The following is a 21,613-nucleotide window of genomic DNA, read 5'->3' as shown; positions in this document are numbered from 1 at the left end:
AAGCAAGCCTGATACTTGGTAAGTCACTTTTTAAAAGTTATTTCTATTTAAAAAGCTTCTGAAGGGGCTGGAGAGAGGGCTTCGTGGTTAAGGAACTTGGCTTTGAAGCTTTAGGACCCAGGTTCAACTCCCCAGAACGCACTTAAGCCAGGCACACAAGGTCTCACATGTGCACACGGGAATGAGCATATCAGTTCAATTTCAGTGGCTAGAGGCCCTGGTGCCTCAATTCTCTCTCTTTCTCATTAAAAAAAAAAAAAAAAAAAAAAAAAAAAAAAAAAACCTTTGAATGGAAGTAGCCTGCAGAGGAGAAGAAAGCTGCTCCCAGAAACCATGACTTAATCAATGAAAAGCTCAATGTCGGGGGACAGACTACCTACCCAGTCTGTTGGTCAGGAAAGGCTTTGAGGCCCTCAGAAAAATACAAGCTCTTGTTCTGAATTCCAGTCCAATGTAGGCATAACAACAGAAGAAGTGAGGTTCTAAGAGCCTCCTGAAGGTAGGCTCTTTCCCACTGGGGACATCCTTGGGTCCCACTCGCTGTCACTGAGTGTCTTCAAAGGTTGTTGCTCAGGGCCAGTCTTCTGAGCATGCTCAAGTGTCTTCTCACATGGAAACCATCAGGGCTGTCCAAGACATGCCCACATAAAGCTTCCGAAAGACCTGGAGCAGGGATCACCACACCCTGCCTCCTCTCCAGGACCCCTCTCTCCCCTGTCAAGCTCCTGTGTTCTCTCTGCATTTATCCCTCCTCCATGCCCATCTGTGCTCCCTCCAGCCATTTATAACCCAGCATGGGTGTGGTTACGAGTTTGTTCTTGCTCCTGGACTGATAGTCAGTTTTAGTTTTCAATGTAACTGTGGAATCAAAACGTATTATTTTTCCTTGGTGAATTCATGTTATATACCTACACATGAGAGAAAATCTTGTGAGGAATATGTCCCAGTTTTCACTCAAATTCATACCTTACAAGCAGTTCTAATTTCCCCTCATTTAAAGCAGCTCCACAGTAAAAGTATGAGGTCATGGAAAGGACAAAAGTAATGACTCTGTACAGCCTAACGTTTAAATATGGGTTTGCCTGAGAGTTTTTAACCCAGACCCATGTTTTGAAAGCATTTAATATAGCTATTGGCACGTTGTAGTTGGCCAATGAATAATAACTGCTATTATAATCAACACTATTTTAGTGGGCTTTCCCTCTAAATTGGATTAAGAAAATCTGAGCTCCGAAATAATTTAGTTTCAAATATAACAATCTTCCCAGATTATTTGGGAGGCACCCCTCAGAGCTTGATTTTGTGTGAGTGTGTGTGTGTGTGTGTGTGTGTGTGTGTGTGTGTGTGTATTACTCCTGTATATTAAATTAATGTGTGGTAAGCCGAAGAGCAAATGATGTTAAATTTCCCAGAGAGGAAAACTCGTCCAAGCACACTTTAAAAAAAAAATGTTCCTGTCAAATTTAACAGAAGGATTAAAATCGTGAGGGTTTTTTTTTTTTTTTTCTCCAGATAATCCATTAATGACTTTCCCAATTATATTCACATTGCTGTCACCTAGCGGGGAATTTGTTGAGTGGAATACAGGAAGACAGAGCCACCAAGGAGCCACGTATCCAGAGTGCACTACCGCCATCTGGCGGCCACTTTTACAATGCCTGCACTTAGGCCATTAAACTTTGACGGGATAGTTGGTGCTTTAGAAATAGGCTCTGGGTGTAGAATCAGTATAAGGGAACTAAGCACTCCTGTCTTCCCTTTGCAATCACTAGTTTTGATACTATGTCATCTTTCCATTAAATAGATATGGCTGCCTATAAGTTCCACAGACACCTAAAAAGGGGTCGGGGAGAGGGGCTGGAACTTTAGCCGACTCCAGATCTCCTTAAATGTTAAGGTTTAGGGATGCTAAATAATTTTCTGTTTACTTCAGATTAGCTATGGTCTTCTGAATTTGTATACTGGTAGTTCTGTGTATTGAGGGTATCTTGAAATGTTATTTTCTTAGTTTCCCTTTCTCTAGTACAGATCACTTAGAGTACCAGTTTTCAGAGTCTCTTGTCAAGTACTTGAGTAAGTGTAATTTTGTCATATATGAGAAGTAATTGTTTAATTGCGATGAGAGTCCTTAACTCTCAAGGTTTTTACCTCTACATCCACAGAGCCGAAAAGTCTGCTTTTTAGAGTAAAGGCATTTTTGATTCCTTCCAAATTTTCACTTAGTCCAGACCCTGGCACAGCTTGAGGTGAGAGTCTTAAAGCCAGGGGAAGGGCTTCAGAGGCCAGAGCAGTTGTTCTGCTCTCATTTTATGGCCGTGGTGACTCATGTACCTGATCAAGTTTCCTTCTGTGCAAAAGGCTGGAAAAATGCAGGTTGCAATGTGGTCCACCCTCCCTTCTCTGGGGAGTGTGTAGGACTTCCTCACAGGCATTATGTATACGTACTCGTTCAGGTATCAGGTCACAAGCTGCCTTCATTTCACCACCCATCATGCCTAACACAACACTGTATCACCGACTGTTTGATAGTTTTTTCTCTCAAACTTATAAAAAAGAAGCAACTATACAGACAAGTATGGGATGTTTAAAGAATTGTATCTCAATCCTTATCAAAATGCATGTATACATATATAAAAACCAAATACAGGGCTACGGGTATACAGTCCATGTGGTATAATGGTTTCCTAGTATGCAATCACCTCTTGAACATCCAGAATCACACACATATAAAGACCTTTCATTCAAAAGAACAAATTTTGATATAAAAATATATCTTTCAAGTAAGGACAATGTTATGATTTAAATATGAAATGTCCTTCTACAGAATCATGAGCCAAGACTTAGTTTTCTGGTGAAAGTATTTTGCCAGATTCTGGAAATGTTCGGAGGCCGGGCTTAGCTAGAGGAAGAAGGTAGTTAAGGGCGTGTACTTAGGGATATCTGAGTCTTCTCCCTTCCCCTTCTTGTCAATCTTGAGGCAAAGATGCTTCTTCATACCACACATATCCACCACCATGCTGTTCTGCCCAAGTGTTCAGGGCCAAACACCATGGAGTGAACCCTCTGGAACTGTGAGCCAAGATAAATCCTCCCTCCTGGAACTTTTTCTGTCAGGTGTTGTGGTCATAGCTATAGGAAAGTAGTATACAGATATTGCTTTTTTAGTACAAAATAGTCTACATTTCTTCAGTAAGAGCAAGAGAGAGTGAGCCTCATACAGCTTTGTTTATATTTCATTGACTGCTGTTGTGTTCCTGGAGAAAAAGAAGAAAAGAGCGCTTAAGCACACTATTAAACTCCTTAGTTCTTAGCTGAGCATTTCCTTTTTTTTCCTTCATATAAGCTGCTTGTGGGTGACATAATTGCCCTGGGCATATCTAAGACACTTCATTACCCCCAAGGTTCCCTGTATTTCTGCAATCTCCTTTCTTCTCAACTATAAGGCTGCATGAAGCCTGCATTTTCCACAGGAGAGAGAACAAGATTCAGAAGCATCAAAAGACTTGCCAGAATAAAAATTGGAGTGAGAGCCTCAGTTTTTTTGTACACGTGAGTGTTCCAAGCTAGTTTTCCTGTCCACGTGGCTGCAGTGAGGGCTTTGCACACGTCGACTGTCGATGGAAACAGGGGATGCATGTCCTCTTGTACCTCGTAGCTCTATATGTGTTCATGTATATGTTCCAGCCTGTCTCTGGGAGAAAATACAGAAAATGCATGGCTTATATGAGTATACACAGTCATTCTCACAATGACAAAAAAGCTGAATGCTGTAAAGGCATGCCCTTTATGCTTATACAGTTTCATGGTGACAAGAAATGTGAACCCAGGACTCATGATTAGTAAATGATAGTAGCAATGTCATGTCTATCACAATGTTTTAGAGCACAGGATTTGATTTTGCTGACTTCCCTTAGACCCCAGGCAGCAGAAGCCCACCTCCTGTAGAGTACAGTCAGGGTCCTGGCTGTGAAGAATGTGATATCAAATCCACTCTGAAGAAAATCCAATTTCCCACACCTTACAGGCCCATGGCAGCATCAAAGGCTTAAGAGGGGAGCTGCCAAGGTCTTCTTTCCTATCCTGTTAGACAGGCTCCAAAGCGCTACTTTCCAACAGAAATTGCTCATGAATTTACCCATATATGTACACTGTGCCTTAAAATGCACCTTTCTTCATTTTCAGAAGCCAAAACATTCAGGTTCATCTTCATCATAAAAAGAAGAAAGGCAAACAACAAATCACCCTTAGTTTCCCATTATCTTGGAATTCGTCTCTCACCACCAGCAGCAGTCTATAAGTCCATAAGGACAGAGCTTCAGGTGTGTAAATATGGAAATCGTGATAAATGAGTGGAGAACTTCTAAAGGGAGGCTGATTAATTGTGATGATTAAACCCTTGGGCAGAGAGCAGGGGTCACCCAGGGGTGTTGAGTGTGCACCAGCCAAAGAGAAGTGACAGTAATTGGGCTCTCATGCTGAGAAGGTTTTGGAACCACCATACCAGCTGGGCACCAAGACCTTTAAGCCAGGACCCGGCAGCGTCTTCACTCACACTGCATCTCTTGCTTGTTAAAAACACAGAATTCCAGGGCAGCTGAACTGGAAACTTCATGGTTACCATGCTCACTGATTGATTTCTTTCTCAAAGTTGAGAAAGGAGTTGGAGAATTTCAGCCCCTCAGCAAACTCTCCCCAGGCTGAGGATGAAAACTGAAGGGACCTGGGCTTTGCTGGGAATTATGGAAATATTCAATCCAGACTTTCCTGAAGTGTTACCTCCTTGTCCCAACTCATTCCCCTTAATGGTCATGCTCCTCAGGAATACAAAATACATGAGCAATTTAATTCTTAAATTCCTTTTCTTAAAAGGAAATGTATTTTATTTATTTGTGTAAGAGACAAAGGGAGTAGGAGAGGAGAGACTCTGTGCACCAGGGAGGACCTCTTGCTACTGCAAATGAATGCCAAATGCAAGTGCCATTTTGTGCATTTGGCTTTATGGGGGTACAGGGAAATTGAATTAAGGAAGTAGGATATTTAATCAAGCACATTAATCACTGAGCAATCTTCCCAGCCCTTAAAATATTTAAAAATGGATCTTGTATTTTTTTTTATTAAGTGGAAACTTTGTATGGACACATCATGTGTTGGTACCATCATTTCCCTCCTCCCTGCCCCCATTCCGCTAAGGGCCCTCTTCAGCAGGATTGCTGGTATTCCCCACGGGGTCATGGGTTATGAGTTGTGAAAGCAGCAGTGTGTCATTGTGAGGAGGCACAATGCCTCTGGATATTCCCTTCTACCCAGTGGCTCTTACAATCTTTTCAAAACTGCCCTAAGCCTTGGTGGGTGTTTTCTTTTTTTTAATTTTTTTGTTTATTTAATTTATTTATTTGGGAGTGACAGACAGAGAGAGAAAGAGGCAGAGAGAGAGAGAGAGAATGGACGCGCCAGGGCCTCGAACCGCAGCAAACGAACTCCAGATGTGTGCACCCCCTTGTGCATCTGGCTAACATGGGTCCTGGAGAATCGAGCCTTGAACCAGAGTCCTTAGGCTTCACAAGCAAGCGCTTAACCACTAAACCATCTCTCCAGCCCAGTGGGTGTGATTTAACTCTGCTTTAGTGTTGAGCTCTCAGAAGATTCTAGATTTCTGTTTTGGTGTATTTTGAGTATCCTTAGTGTCTATCTCCATTACCCTGTTGCAGGTTGTCAGGATTGCCATGGAAACAACAATCACGTTCATCTTGCCAATCTCTCTGGGGTTTCACCTGGGTCCTGGCTGATGGGCAAGGGGTGGTTCATCTCCTGCCAGGGAGTCAGCTATCTTTTCTTGTCATGTTGATAGATTTTGGTTGTCCTTGGTTCTTGCTGCCATCTGAAGAATAAAAAGAGATTAGTCAACAGAGCTTGAGATCAGCAGAAGTTAAAAAATTGTTAATTTCAAAGATTATGATGGCTGCAGCCTCTCTTTTGGGAGCTTGTCACTGGAGATGATAGTCTTTGTCACCTCAGGATTCTGACTCAGTTCCCAGTACCAGCTATGGGTTCCTTCCCACTGAGCTGATCTCTTAGCCAATCAGAGAGCCATTGTTACCCACATAGGCTGGGAATCACCACTGTACAGATGTATATATCTTGTCAGGCTGGCTGCTTTCATACAGCCCTGTCCTGTGCTTTATTGCTGGCCATTTTTCCCCTGCAGCTCATGTAGCATTTTCCAGTGCTATACAAGTTAACAGTCTGGGAACTGGCTTCTCTCAGTGTTCTGTGTTGGCAGCATGTGGTGTCTTTGGCAATAGGGTCTTACCTCTTCCTCAAGTGATCAAGTGCTTTGACAGAAGCCTGTCTTGTTTTGGGGACCTCATAGGTCTTGCCAATGAACAGTTCAATGTGGATTGTAACCTCTTTCTGGTACTGGGAGTTACAAGTCATAGCCAAATGTTTTGGGGTTAGGCTTCATCTCACCCTATCCAGGGCCTTTCTTACCAGATTATACCCTCCCCATAAAGCAATTGAAGTTTATATCCTTTAGTCTACTCTAAGAACCAGCCAGAAAACATCAAAAAGCATGAACAGCCAGAGCTCCAAACTTCTCTCTACATTTAGAAGTGCTGTGAGTGTTAAAACATAAAACTATGCATCCCAAAACTTGGCTTCATTCTGATATCCATGTATTGTCCAACAGTAAATTAATCTTATCCTCAGAAAGTTCTACATTTAGAGACCTCTAGTTAAGGTGACAGAATAGGAGCCTTCCTAATTAAGCCTGACAAAAACAGAGGCAAGGATAACACTCAACACACTCTTCTTCTTCAAAAAACAAACAAATAAAAAAAGTCAGGAAGTACAAGGAGCTTATTAAGCCAGGTGAGATCCTGTAGAGTACTAAGAAGGAGGTTCCAGAAACCAGGAGACATAGGCTGAAAGTAAGAGTATGGCTCCAGCCAGCAGCCAGTGCTTCTCCTCATCCTGCCCTGCCTGGGTCAGCAATATCATTGGGAACCACTGTGAAGGGATTCTTCCCACTCATGCTGGCTCTGCAAAATCAAAAGAATCAAAGAAGGAGACAACAGGGACCAGCTGAGCAGCTCCAGAATACCTTTAGTCTGCAACCCACAACCTCTCCTCCCCTTCTGCCAGTATATATATATATATATATATATGTGTGTCTCTTTCTCTCTGCTTTCAAATAAACAAGGAAATAAATAAAATATTTAAAAGAAAGCTATTTTGTATTCTTCAAGGGAGAAATTTGAAGAATACAATATCATTATCCCTAAACATATGCACACCAAACACAGCTGCTGCTCATAACCTTATAAAGCAAAAGATAGTCTAGTCTAGTAGGCATTAAGTCAAATATAAATCCCACCCCAACAATAGTGGTGACTTTAATACTCCACTACCATTAATATGCAGATCATCCAATCTGAAATGGGAGCTCAATGACACATATGTCAAATAGACTTAGACATTTATGCAACATTCTAACTCCACAAAATTTATATTTTTCTCAACAACTTGTGAAACCTTTTCTTAAATAGATAATATGTTAATAATTGAAGCAAGTCTATACAAATTTAGTAAAATTAGCATGATTTATGCATTATATCTTACCACAATGCAATAAAGGTATAAATCAATGTGAGCAACAACGGAAAACACAGAGACTCCTGAAGATTTGCAACACTCTATTGATCAACAAAAGGATTATTGAAGAAACCCAGAAGGGGAAAAAATCCTAGAAATTGAAAAAAATAAAAATACTTTCAGCATTAAACTGAATAAAGTGAATTGACCTCTTTAGGGTCTGAAGAGTACAAAAAAAGGAAGAAGAAAGGAGAATTACTCTTTGTTCCATTGGTGTAGCTAATGTACCATCAACCCCTCCTTCAGGACTCTGTGTTCTTGAGTTTTCATCTTCAGACCAGAATCCACACTATTGGTTCTTCTAAGATCTCAGGCTTTCAGGCAGCAACAATTGCATTCCTGGACCTCCTACATATAGATAGTAGACTCTCAATCCCATAATCATGTGAGTCAATACCATATAACAAGTCTCATATATGTTTCTACCTACATAAATATCTTTATATTACAATTAATCGTGAAATGTCTCACTAAAATTACAGCACTGAAGTCTCTTGTCTGGTCCCTTTGGAGGTGGGACTCAAATTCAAAGAGTGCATCACTTTTCAGGCCTTTATCAAGGTCATCTTAGATGTCAGGGTCCCTGGAAGGCTATCACAGCTAAAGCTCAGGGCTAGCCTCTTGCTCTGATGCTCTTTGCAATTTGCAAGAGTATACTTCTCTTCTACATCACCTGACTCAGCTCTACCTCAATTGATCAGATTGTAAGTCTTACCAGATGGAACTGGCATAATATTACATTTTAGGATTCTAGAAAAAAGCACTCAGAGAAATAATTGCTTGAGTTCAAGATTTTATTGCAATGGGTGAGTGACAAGAGGGTGTACTTGGGCTTTAATACCCCAACTTCCCCCGCCACACCCAGTAACATATCTTTTCCAACAAATATATGGAGAAAGAAATCAGTAAGGCTGTCCCATTTTCAATAGTATCAACAAAAAAGAAAAGTTAAATGCCTTGGAATAACAGTGACCAAGGATGTGAAATACCTATATAATAAAAACACAAAAACCCTCAAGAATGAAATAGGAGAGGTCTTGAGAAGATGGAAAGACCTCCCCTGCTCCTGGATAGGTAGAATTAATATTGTGAAAATGGTAATTCTACCAAAAGCAATATACAGATTTAACATAATATCAATAAAAATAGCAGTATCATTCTTTGCAGAGATTGAAAAAATGATCCAAATGGAATGGCAGAAGGCCTCGGATATACAAATATATCCTCAGCAAAAGAGACCTTCAAATCTTTAAATCATATCTTCCACTTGGGGCCTGTAGACCACATGTAATATCCAGTGGTTGCCCTGTTTCTTGGCTCAAGATTGGGTGTCCTATCCAACAAAGACATAGCCTCAGTCACTTTGAATCTCCATAGGCTTCCCATAATGGGACACCTGTTGCTATAAGGCCCAGATGGCTATAGACTGAAACAGGGTAAAAACTGGATAGGCAAAGCCTAGTCCAGTGGTTGTGTCTACTGATCTAAAGTGGTATTTGAAACTGGTAGTAGAGGACAGGGGATCAACATGGTCTCTCTGCCAGGTGGAGAGGTCCCAGAGCTCATTCCACATGTCCAGGAACTGTCATTGCCCCCAACTACACCCTTCTGGAGTTATATAAATGTTAAGCTGAAAAGAAGCTTGTGGGTCTACTACCATTAAGGTTCGCTCCTGGGGCACCAGGCATTTGGCTTTCGAAAGTGGCCTCTATGTACAAGATCCAATCCTAAATTCCCCCCTTGTCAGGTGGTATAAGGACCATGCCGTCTGGGCTAATGGGTTATGAAGGCACACTAGTACCCCATCAAAACCCCCAAGGGCTTGTAATTACTTAAGTTTCTGGCCATGGGAATGGCTGTACTTTGTCTCCAACAGCCTCAGGCAACATATTTGTCTAACTGGACCAGATAAAGCCCAAGACTTTGACAGACAATCTAGGTCCTTGCACTTTGCTGGCATTCACAGCCGCCCATATTCATCTAATGGGTTGGGTTGGCTAGCTGCACGTGCTCTCTAAATCTGTAAGAGAATCAGAAACAAGCACTATGTCATCAATATAATGATTCAAATGAAGAGATGTCAGGTGTTCCCACCTGGCCAAATTCGGGGCCACCAGGCCATAGCACACTGTGGGGCTATGTAAATAGCCTTGTGCCATGAAAGTCCATTGTCGGCCTTTCCATATACAAAGCAAGTTAATCTTGGCTCTCAGGTGCCAATGTCAATGGAAAAGAAGGCATTAGCCAAATGAGGACTTGATAAGCTCCCAGTTTGTGGGTCAAATGTCTATCAAACTCCTGATGTTCTGTACTATAGAGTGTTGCCATGGTATAACTTCATTCATTTCTCAATAGTCCACAGCCCTTCTCCAGAAACTGTCAGGCTTTCCACCAAGCCATACCAGGGCATTGTGTGCGCTATGGACCAACCCGATGAAACCCTCTTCCAGTTTCAGAATAGTAGCCCCAATTTCTGCATGCCCTCCTGGAAACTGATATTGCTTCACAGTCACTCCTCGGGAGGTTTGTGGTAGTTGCACCCAGGAATGGTGTGTATTCCCCACACCACTGTTTTCATAGTCTGAATATGAAGGTGAGAGTCTCCTCCCACTGTGGTAACTTGCAAGCCTTAAAGGACATCTATTCCCAGGATGTACTCAACTATGGGTGACCCACACAAAGTGTAGTGATGAGGTGGGATTCATCCTATCCCCAAAGTCAAAGGGCCTTGCCGGACCATTGTCTCTTGGCCTCCATTACCTTCTATAGCCACCATTGGAACAATGAATTTGGAAGGATTTCCAAACATAAGGGTGGTGTCTGCACCAGTGTCAATAAGCACAATTACCCCTGCATTCTGTACCCAAATAAATACATATTCAAGAATAAATACTAAAAATAAATTAATAAATAATTGATTTACCATGAGACCTTCAGTTGCCCAGGATCCCCATAGTCCAGATACCTCAGCCAGTGCCCTAATGGGGACATAGTCAACCACACTTTTTTGTTTTGTTTTGTTTTTTGAGATAGGATCTCACACTGGCCCAGGCGGACCTGGAATTCACTATGTAGTCTCAGGGTGGCCTCGAACTCACAGTGATCCTCCTACCTCTGCCTCCCGAGTACTGGAATTAAAGGTGTGCGCCACCACACCCAGCTTTATCTCTCGTTTTTGAAGAGATATGGGCAACAGGGTACACTGCTGTTTGGAGGTCAACGTCTTCCTTTCACAAGACAAATAGCACATCCAAGGGCTGGCTCACCAAAGTGGCCTGGTTGAGTCCAGCAACCAATGAGTCAAACCATAACTATCTGCAAATCATTTTATTGGTCCACCTTCCACTGCCTTGGAACATTTAGTTTCTAAATTTCCATTTTTCTTCCCCCTTTGTGACCCTGGGCCACACATTTTCATTGGTATATACCTGCTTTTCCAGTCCCTTAACCAACATGTGGTACAGCAGCTACATGAACAGGTCACTCAGTGGAGGGATCTAGGAGAGCTGCAAGTGACGTGAATGTCTGGGGGGGGGGGGTTCGTATCCAAGAGGTAAATGTTTCCTCATCTGGGCTCCTATAATTTAGCCTAAATATCATCTGCCACATGCCAATCTCCCATATCATTTGTACCAAGTCCAGGTAGGTGGTCCATTTAATGACTTACTCTGGAATTTCCCAGCTGCCATCAGCCAGTTGACTAGGAACTGGTTCCCTTGATCAGAAACCCTATGTTGCATTTCCTGCAATCTTTTGTCTTTGTTTTGTTTATTTTTAATTATTTATTGGAGAGCAACAGAATGAGAGAGAAAGAGGCAGACACAGAGAGAGAGAGAGACAATGGGTGTGCCAGGCCCTCTAGCCATTGCAAACAAACTGCAGATTGCCTGTGCCCCCTTGTGCATCTGGCTAATGTAGGTCCTGGGGAATCAAGCCTTGAACCAGGGTCCTTAGGCGTCATAGACAAACACTTAACCACTAAGGTGTCTCTCCAGCCCCTCCTGCAATCTTTATACTGGTCATTGTTGCCATTTTATTGGGGGTCAGCTGTTTATTGGCAGCTCCATCATCCCATAAACACAATAGCCAGGCAGGAGTCATCTTCCCCATCCATTGTTTGCCTTGTTTTGCTAGCTCCCCCAATTCCATAGCTGTATGTCACATGTGTGGCTTGTTGGGTGGGATGGGTCCCTGGGTTCTGCCCTGGGACCAACTTCACGCTCATGAATGGACATACCTGGTATGCTTAGGGAAGCCCAGGATTCGGACTCACCAACTGTGGTGTATCATCTTCAACCTGAAGCCGAGAGACTTAACTGTTGCCCCACCCCAATCAGGCATCCAAGTTCTCCTTTGTTCTCAGCGCTAGCAGCTGCTCCTGCAAATGTTGGCCATCCTTCTGGATTTGTCTTGATATAATCAAAACCTTCTTTCACAGTTCCTGTAAGTTGTAGCTGGACTTGCCTCTGTATACACAGTCAAGCCACTGGAGAACATAATCTTTGTCTCCATAGGATTCAGACACGTTTCCCAGTTCCAGGTATGGGTTCCTTTCCACTGAGCTGATCTCTTAGCCAATCAGAAAGCTATCAGTTATCAACCAAGGCTGTGTGCCACCATTGCCGTGGTGTGTACTTCTTCTCAGCTGGTGGCTTCTGAGCAGCTTAGACCCCTGCTTACTCACACCGTTGTTGGCCACTTTCCCCCAGTAGCTCATGTAGCGCTTTCCAGTACTGCACAGGCTGTCTGGGGACTGGCTGTCTTCTGGATTCTGGCCAGGAATCTCAGTGTCCTATGTCAGCAGCATGTGATCCTTTAGTAATAGGGTTTTATCTTTCATCTTGGGTGGGTAATCAAGTGCTTCGACAGAAGCCTGACTTGTTTTGGGGACCTTGTAGGTCTCTCTGATCAACAGTGCAATGTTAGTAGCCCTGATTTCAGGTACTAGGACTTGAAGGTAATAACCAGAATTTTTTAAGGTTAGGCTTCATCCCACCCGTCCCAGGGCCCTTCTTTTCAGATGCTCCACCTATACTCCTACTGAGGGTTATATCTTTTAGTCTACCTTCAAGGTGAAAGGTTTCTATTATACCAGTTCATTTTGGGTTTAGTTTTATGCTTATTTTCCCCCACCATCACTTTCCCCTCCCCCTAATCCCCTCCATCCTATTGTTTGAGTCTCAAGTTGCCTACCTGGTAGGCAAGCAACTCAAGCTGATCCAGGATGGAAACAGCTGATGAGTGAGGACATGTGGCATTTGCCTTTCTGTGATTGTGTGTGTTTGCTGAGTATGATCTGGTCTAGGTCCATCCATTTTCCTACAAATTTTATTGCATCATTTTTTCTAAATGCTGAATAGAATTCCATTGTATATATGTATCTCAACTTCATTATCTATTCTTCCCATGATGGGCACCTGGGTTGATTCCAGTTCTTAGCTATAATGAATTGTGCAGCTATAAACATGGTTAAGCAAATATGTCTGTACTAAAGCATGGAGAATTAGGGTAAATGCCTATTAAGGGAACAACTGGATCTGTTTATAGTTCTATATTCATCTTTTTGTGGAATCTCCATATTGATTTCCATAGTGGTTGTACAAGTTTGCATTCCCACCAATAGTGAATGAGGTTCCTCTTTCCCCACAACCTTGTCAATATTTGTTGTCATTTGATTTTTTTTTTTTTTTTAATGAAGGCCACCCTCACTGGAGTAAGGCAGAATCTCCTAGTTGTTTTAATAAGCATTTCCCTGATGGTTAGGGATGTTGAATATTTTCTTAAGTGTATGTTAGTCATTTGTATTTCTTCCACTGAGAACTCCCAATTCAGTTCTCTACCCCATTTTTTTTTTATTGGGTTGTTGGTTTTTTGTGTTCTTTGTAGGGTCTAGATATTAGACCTCTGTCAGTGGTATTCCTGGCAAAATTTTCTCCCACTCTGTGAGTAATCTATTGGTTCTGCTTATGGTATATTAGTCTGTGTAAAATCTTTTATGCATCATGAGATCCTATTGTTTGAGAAATTATTTATTTTCCTGGGCTACTGAAGTATTGTTCAAGAAGTTCTTCCCTACTCCTATATCATGACCACTCCTCCTGTTTTTTCTTCTAGTAGTTGGAGAATTTCAGGTCTTATATTGAGGTCTTTGATCCACTTGGAGTTCATTTTGTGTATAGTGAGATGAGTGTATATCACTTTTGGTAGAATTGCAATTTTCACAATATTAATTCTACTTGCTATCCAGGTGCATGAGAGGTCTTTCCATCTGTTCAAGTCCTCCTAAATTTCTTTCTTGAATTTTTTTTTTTATGTTTTCATTATATAGGTATTTCACATCCTTAGTTAGTATCATTCCAAGGTATTTAATTTTTTCTGGTTATTGAAAAGTGGGACAACCTTGTTGATTTCTTCCTCTGTATATTTGTCTCTTGCATATAGAAAGGCTACTGATTTTTGTGTGTTGATATTGTACCCTGCCACTTTACTGAAGGAATTAATCACCTTTAGAAGTTTTGAGATGGAGACTTTCAGGTCACTTATATATAGGATCACGTCATCTGAAAGTAGGGCTAACATGACTTCTTCCTTTCCAATTTGAATCCCTTTTATTTCTTTCTCCTGCCTTATTGCTTGGGATAGGACTTCTAGTGCTATGTGGAAGAGCAATGGTGATAGGTGGGCACCCCTGTCTTGCTCCTGATCTCAATGAGAACTCCTTGAGTGTTTCTCCATTAAGTATTGCTTGAGTTTTAGGTGCTTTATTTATGGCCTTTATTGTCTTGAGATATAAACCCTCCATGCCTATTCTCTTCACTGTTTTGATCATGAAGTGATATTGTAGTTTTTCAAAGAACTTCTCTAAATCTATTGAAATGATCATGTGGTTCTTGTGATTAAGTTTATTTATGTGGTGTATTACGTTGACTGATTTCTGTATGTTGAACCCTCTGCACACCCCTGGGGTGAATCCTGCTTGATTCAGATGGATAGTGCTTTTGATGTGTTGCAGAGTTTGGTTTGCAAGGATTTTGTTCAGGATCTTTGCATCTGAATTCTTCAGGGATATAGGCCTTTAGTCTCTTTTTATTATTGGATTTCTGTCTGGTTTTGGTATTAAAGTGATGTTATCTTCATAAAGGAGTTAGGGAAGATTCCCTGTTCTCTGATTATGTGAAACAGCTTGAGAAAAGTTGGTTTCAGTTCTTCAATGAAGATTTAATAGAATTTGGCCAAGAAGCCATCTGATCCTGGATTCTTCTTTATGAGAGGGCTTTATTACATTTTTATTGTCAATGAATGTGATAGGTTTGTTTAGGAGATTAATTGGCTCTGAGTTTAGATTTGATAGGTGGTATTTGTCCAGGAATTCATCCTTCTCTTTCAGATTGTCCAATTTTGAGGAATAGAGATTTTGGAAGTATGTCCTGTTGATTCTTCCAATTTCATTGATGTCTGCTATGACCTCTCATTGTCATTTCTGATTTTATTCATTTGAGACTTGTCTCTTTTTTTTCATAAGATCAAACTGGCCGAGAGTTTATCAATCTTGTTTATTTTTCTAAAGAACAAGCTCTTCACTTCATCAATTTTCTGAATTGTTTTCTTAGTCTTCAGTTGATTAATTTATGCTCTGATCTTCAATATTTCTTTCCATCTGGAATTCTTAGGGTTGGATTCTTCTTGCTTTTCCAATGCCTTTAGGTTTATGGTTAGTTTATTGATTTGGGAACTCTCTGTCTTCATTTAGCACTAAGAATTTTCCTCTTAGGACTGCCTTCATTGTATCCCATAGTTTGTGGAATCCCATCAGTTGTGTTTTCATTATCATTCCATTCCAAAAAATTTATAAATTTTTTGTTGATTTCTTGTACAACCCATTCATTGGTTAAAAGTGGGTTATTCAGTCTCCAGGATTTGGTGGAGTTCCTGATGTGTCGCTTGTTGCTTGTTTCTAGCTTTAAAGCATTGCAATCTGATATGATTCAGTAAGCTATTTCAGTTTCCCTGAATTCATGGAGGTATGCTTTTTGGCTGAATGTATGATCTGTTTTGGAGAAGGTTCCATGGGCTGCTGCGAAGAATGTTTATTCAGTAGAATTGGGGTAAATTCTGCTGTACATTTACATTAGGTCTAGTTTATCTATGGTGTTGTGGAGCTCTACTTTTGCCCTGTTGATTTTCTGCTTGGATGATCTGTCTATTGATGATATTAAAGTACTGATTATCCCCAACTATGATAGTGTTGGTTTTTATTTCTGTTTTGATGTCAAGTAGGTTTTGTTTTATAAACTGTGGTGAACCTGTGTTTGGTTCATATAGATCTATGATTGTGATGTCCTATTGTTGGACCTTTCCCTTGATGAGTAAGAAGTGGCCTTCTTTGTCCTTTTTGATTAGTTTTGGTTTGAAGTCTATTTTATCAGATATTAATATAGCAACACCTGCTTGTTTCTTATTTCCATTTGCTTGGAATATAATTTTCTATCCTTTTACCCTGAGGAGGTATCTGTCTTTAGTGGTAAGGTGGGTTTTTTGAAAAGAGTAGATAGAAAGGTCCATTTTTATCATGCACCCTGTTTACTTGTGTCTTTTAATGGGTGAATTATGATTGTTAATATTTAAGTTTAGAACTGTGAAGTTTGATTAAATCTCTGCCATGATGGGGTGCTTTATGGGGTTTGGTGCTTTCTTGGGCTTTGTACTTTTTGAAGCCTACTGTAGTTTTGTTTATTGTGATATTCTTTTTGTAGGCTCTTGAGATTGGTTACTTGGTTCCTTTGTGTCAATTATTCCCTGAAGTATTCACTGAAGGTTTGTCTTTGTATTCTTGTAATCATAGAGCTGTTTTTTTTTTTTTTTTTTTTTTTTTTTTAATGGAAAGTTTTCCTTTACGTTCTATTATCAGGGATGCTTTCACTTGGTACAGTAGTTTGGGTTGGAAGCCATAGTGTTTTAGACTTTCAAGTGTTCCATTCTAGGCCTTTCTGGCATTCAGGGTTTCCACCGAAAAATCTGAAATAATTCTGATGGAATTTCCTTTGTATGTAGTGAGTTGTTTCTCTTTTCACTGCTTTTAACACTATCTCTCTTTGTTTTCATTAAGAGAGTTAACTATGATGTGCCTTAGAGAGTTTCCTCTTCAGTCCTGTTTGTTTGCTGTTTTGTGGGCTTCTTATATCTGGATGGGCCTCTCTTTTGCAAGATTGGGGAAAAAATATTCTTCAATAATTTTGTTGAATATGTTCTCTATGTCTCTGGGCTGGATATATTACCCTTCTGGTACACCCATGATCTGGATGTTTGGTCACTTTAGAATACTCTACAGTTCCCTCATATTCTGTTCACATGATTTTTTGAAATTAGCAAAGATTTTGGACTCCCAACCAGAATTTATTCTGTCTTGTCTTCAACCTCAGAGATTCTGTCTTCCACATAAATGACTCTGTTAGTGAGGGGTTCTAGAGGTTTTTAAAAGCTCTATTTGATTTTTGTTTTCTGTTGTATTTTTTTGGACCATGTCTCTCTCTTTTGTTGAAGTACAATTTTAGTTCGAGGTCTGATTTTCTTGATACTTCCTGGAATTCATTCTTGCATGTGATCATGTCTTCATTAAGCTTAACCAGCTGGTTACTGAGCTCCTCTCTTTGTTTACTCACCTTCAGTTTATTTATCCCTCTTTTTTTAAATATTTTTATTTATTTATTTGACAGTGACAGACAGAGAGAGAATGAGACAGATAGAGAGAGACAGAGAATGGCGCGCCAGGCCTCCAGCCTCTGCAAACGAACTCCAGACGCGTGTGCCCCCTTGTGCATCTGGCTAACGTGGGTCCTGGAGAATTGAGCCTCGAACCGGGGTCCTTAGGCTTCACATGCAAGTGCTTAGCCACTAAACCATCTCTCCAGCCCATTTTAAAGCTTTTACTTTTTCTTCAATTAAGTTAAGCTTAGTACAAAAGCTGAGTGCTCTAAAAGATAATTCTGCTCAATTTCATTTATACAGTTTTTGGTTTCTTTTTCTATTCCAGTTTTTTATTAACAACTTCCATAATTATAAAAAAAAATCCCATGGTAATGCCCTCCTCACCCATAGTTGTTGGTTTTTTTTAATCCTTTGCTTTCAGTTCCATAATTCTCGTGATTGGGATCATGTAGCTTGTTGTGTTTTCATTTTGGGATTCAATTTCTGTTGTTTTCTTCTATGATTTCCCCAGAAGCTTCCATTTTGGGCCTAGGCACCATTGATGGTCTCTCTGTTTTCTTGCTTTCATTAGTTTTGTTGCATTGTGGTCTACCCATTTCAGGGTAAAAGTCTTCTTTAATTGGGGAGGAAGCAAGTATTTTTGCTTGCAGGATCTTCAGTGAGTTTTCTGTTTTAAATGTGAACCAGCTTGGAATAGAATAGGATTATAACCCAGGTGTGCAAATTGTGGAGATTGCAAGAACATCAAAGGTACCTAGGGAACTGGGAGATGAGATGGTGAATTGGGACTCTGGCCTACTCATTCCACTTGCTCACACTCTTCAGCATAGGAGGACCAGGGTTTGGGGAACCAGAAACCAAGAAGCTGGAGAGCCAGGAACAAGCGGCCAGCTCCCACAGTGGCCCCTGAGATCTCTGGCTCTGAGGAACAGGGATTTGGGGACCCAGGAGTGGGTCAATCAGTAATCCAGAGCCAAAGGCCTGGTTCAGCGGCATACACATGGTGTCTAGGCAGCTCTAAACAAATAGCAGAGTACTGGAACCAGGGAACTGGGAGGTGGTGAAGGAACCAGGAGCTCTGGCCTATTCTCTCCCTGAGCACCCTCCAGAGCAGGGAATCCATACGAGTTAGGGACCAAGGAGCCATTCAATCAGAAATGGGGAGCAAGGGCTCTCCCCTTGTTCCTCATCTCACTAAATTATTAGCACAGTACAGGTCCATGCCCAGCCAGACTGGAGTCATAGAGAATGTGGAAATCAATCATACTGTCAGCTATAACATCTTGGTGTTTTGGAGGGATGGGATAAATTTTGGTCTCTTAAAACATTGCATTGTTGTTTAGCTTTTCAAGTGAAATGTCTAATGACTTCTGTACATGCAAAAGCACTTCACTTACATTATACCAATCTTGGCCTTGGCATTCAATGCCTAGTAAATAATGCTAATATTCAAATTTTATCCTTTTTATATTTAAGTTCAATACTGGTAGATATTCTCATCAGCCTGCTTCCTTGTTGTGTTGTATTCTGAGAAATAATGAAAAAAAAGGCTCACTTTGTCCCAGGCACAGTGTATATAACCTTATGGAATCCTTACAAGTCTATAAAATTGTTACAGTTATTTATATCTTGTAAAAACTAATATTTTTGAAATGTAAGTCACTTTCCCAAGAAAACAGCTAATAAAAAGAGCTTTTGGTAATTAGAAATTAGAAACTGAGTTTTTATTGTGCCTTCTTTTGCACTGTAGGGCTATACTATAACTTGTTCACACAATATTGAAAACACAAATTTCAGACTGCCTGCAATAACAAAGAACAGCCCCTAGGTGGCCTCCTTATCCAAGTTGTAAGCTCAGGAATTCTAGGCTGTACAAAACCCAGCCTGAACTGACCCTAGAAGTTTTTTGTTTGTTTGGTTGCTTTTTGTTTTTCTCATGAAATGCCCTAACATTGACCAAGGCCACCTGTCTCTGGATGGGAAAGGTAGGACACCATGTCTGTGGGGCACTTCTTCCCCTCCAAGAACTCACTCATGCCTTTCTGACTGCCCCTGACATAGGACTGGCAAGTATATTAGCCCAGAAAACTATCTATTAGGCCATGCCCTATATTTAATTATTTTGTTCAGTATCCCGATTTCATTATTTTCAGAATGCCTTAGAAAGTTATTAAAAATTAATAAAAATTAGGGCTGAAGAGATGGCTTAGAGGTTAAGGCGTTTGCCTGTGAAGTCAAAGGACCCAGGTTCGATTCCCCAGGACCCATGTAAGCCAGATGCACAAGGGGCACATGTGTCTGGAGTTTGTTTGCAGTGGCTACAGGTCCTGGCATGCCTATTCTCTCTGCGTCTGTCTCAACCCCTCCCCCACTTGCAAATAAATAAATGGAAATTTTAAAAATTATTTTAAAAAATAAAAATTAAACAGAACTTTTTTCTAAATTTAACTGGCCTCGTGTATTTTCATTTGCTTAGTCTGGCCACTTAGCTGGCTGGCTTGTTTGCTTTCCTTAAGTGCAAAGAAAGAGCCAAAAATTGTCTCCATGTCAGCTGCCTATCTAACCAGATCAAGTAAGGGACTCACCCAGGCTACCCAACTTAAGGTGGCACTCACTGGCATGCTGTTGGCTGTTTTTGCAGGGGAACTGTGGCAGAAGGATGAGAAAAATACCCCAATCAACTTGAGTCTGTGAGCAGCTTTCCTCCCAAACTCCAGAGTGGCAGGAAGTCACAACTCCCACACTCTGAACAGTGGGACCTGGAATTCAGTCCTGAGCTCGACCTAACTGTACCCTTGGGCAGAACACTTAGACTCACCGAGCTGGTTTTGTTTGTTTTTTTTGATTACTGATGACAACCTTGTGTGGATCATTTGTGTGTGTGTGTGTGTGTGTGTGTGTGTGTGTGTGTGTGTGTGTATATATATATATATATATATATATATGTATGTATGTATATATATATATGCATATATATGTATGTGTATGTATGTGTATATATATATATATATATATGTATTCTGTGATCATATGTCTCATGATCTGTTTGATTTGTTTCAATCTTGTCACCTTAGTGGTCAAACTAATGCAATGCAAATCCTTTAAAAGAATTTCAACTTTCTAAATCATGTTTATCATGATTTCCCCCCTAGACAGTAGTTCATAGTGTGAAAGCTTGATTTCCCTGCTGGCTGCATTCATTATCAAGTGCAGTACTCAGTGCCCTTGTGAGACATGTACTAAGGAGGAAACTGAGGCCCAGGAAACATACTTGTAACCAGCAAGTAGTGAGGCGTGAGGCTGGGATAGACTCCAAGCCTGGCAGTCTGTCTGCAGGTCGGCCTGACTTCAAAGTCCATGGCTTTAACCACCACTTTATGAAGATAGTGTTGTCTGTCCAGACACCTACCGCCTACCTCCTGAAAGGGTTCTTCCCTAATTGAAGGGCAGCAGGCATTGCCCCTCCCAGACTGAATGGCTGGTATCCGTGGTGAGATCTTCTTCACTTTGTCTGCCCAGCTTTTGATCTTAGGAAGTCAGTTTCTCCTGAAAGTGAGAAGACAATGTGGAGAATGGTTTTCTTGATAATCCCCCACCACCACCCGGTGTGGGGGGCGGGGTGGGAGAGAGGTGGGATGGATTCGTAAATGTCACATTTGCTTCTCTTCACCATGTTCACAATGGTTATTCCAGGCCACCTAGTTGCTACCTTGCTTGTCACATCCCTTCATGTAATCAGACCTTAATCAAAAATAAGAAATCAGAGCTAGAGAGATGGCTTAGCGGTTCAAGGCTCAATTCCCCTGGATGCACAAGGGGGCACATGCGTCTGGGGTTCGTTTGCTGTGGCTGAAGGCCCTGGCGCACACATTCTCTCTCTCTCTCTCTCTCTCTCTCTCTCTCTCTCTCTCTCTCTCTCTCTCTCCCTCTTTCTCTCTGTTTGTTGCTCTCAAATAAGTAAATAAAAATAAATGAAAAAGTATTAAAAAATAAGAAATCATCTGTGGAGATGGCTCAGTTGGTAACTTCTTGCTGCAAAAGAACAACGGCCTGAGTTCAGACGCCTGAAAGCAATATCAATGCCAGCAATGGTGCCATGCTCCTGTAATCCTAGCCCCCAGGAGGCTGGAGACAGGAGGACCCTCTGGCAAGCTGGGTAGCTGCTCTAACTGAATCAGTGAGCTCTGGGCTCAATGACAGACCTTAGCTCAACAAACAGGAGGGAAAGCAAAACAAAAGGAAACCTATGATAGCA

The sequence above is a fragment of the Jaculus jaculus genome, chromosome 14 (assembly GCF_020740685.1).
Source record: "Jaculus jaculus isolate mJacJac1 chromosome 14, mJacJac1.mat.Y.cur, whole genome shotgun sequence".
Taxonomy (NCBI): Eukaryota; Metazoa; Chordata; class Mammalia; order Rodentia; family Dipodidae; genus Jaculus; species Jaculus jaculus.
Note: the sequence above shows the minus strand (reverse complement) of the source record.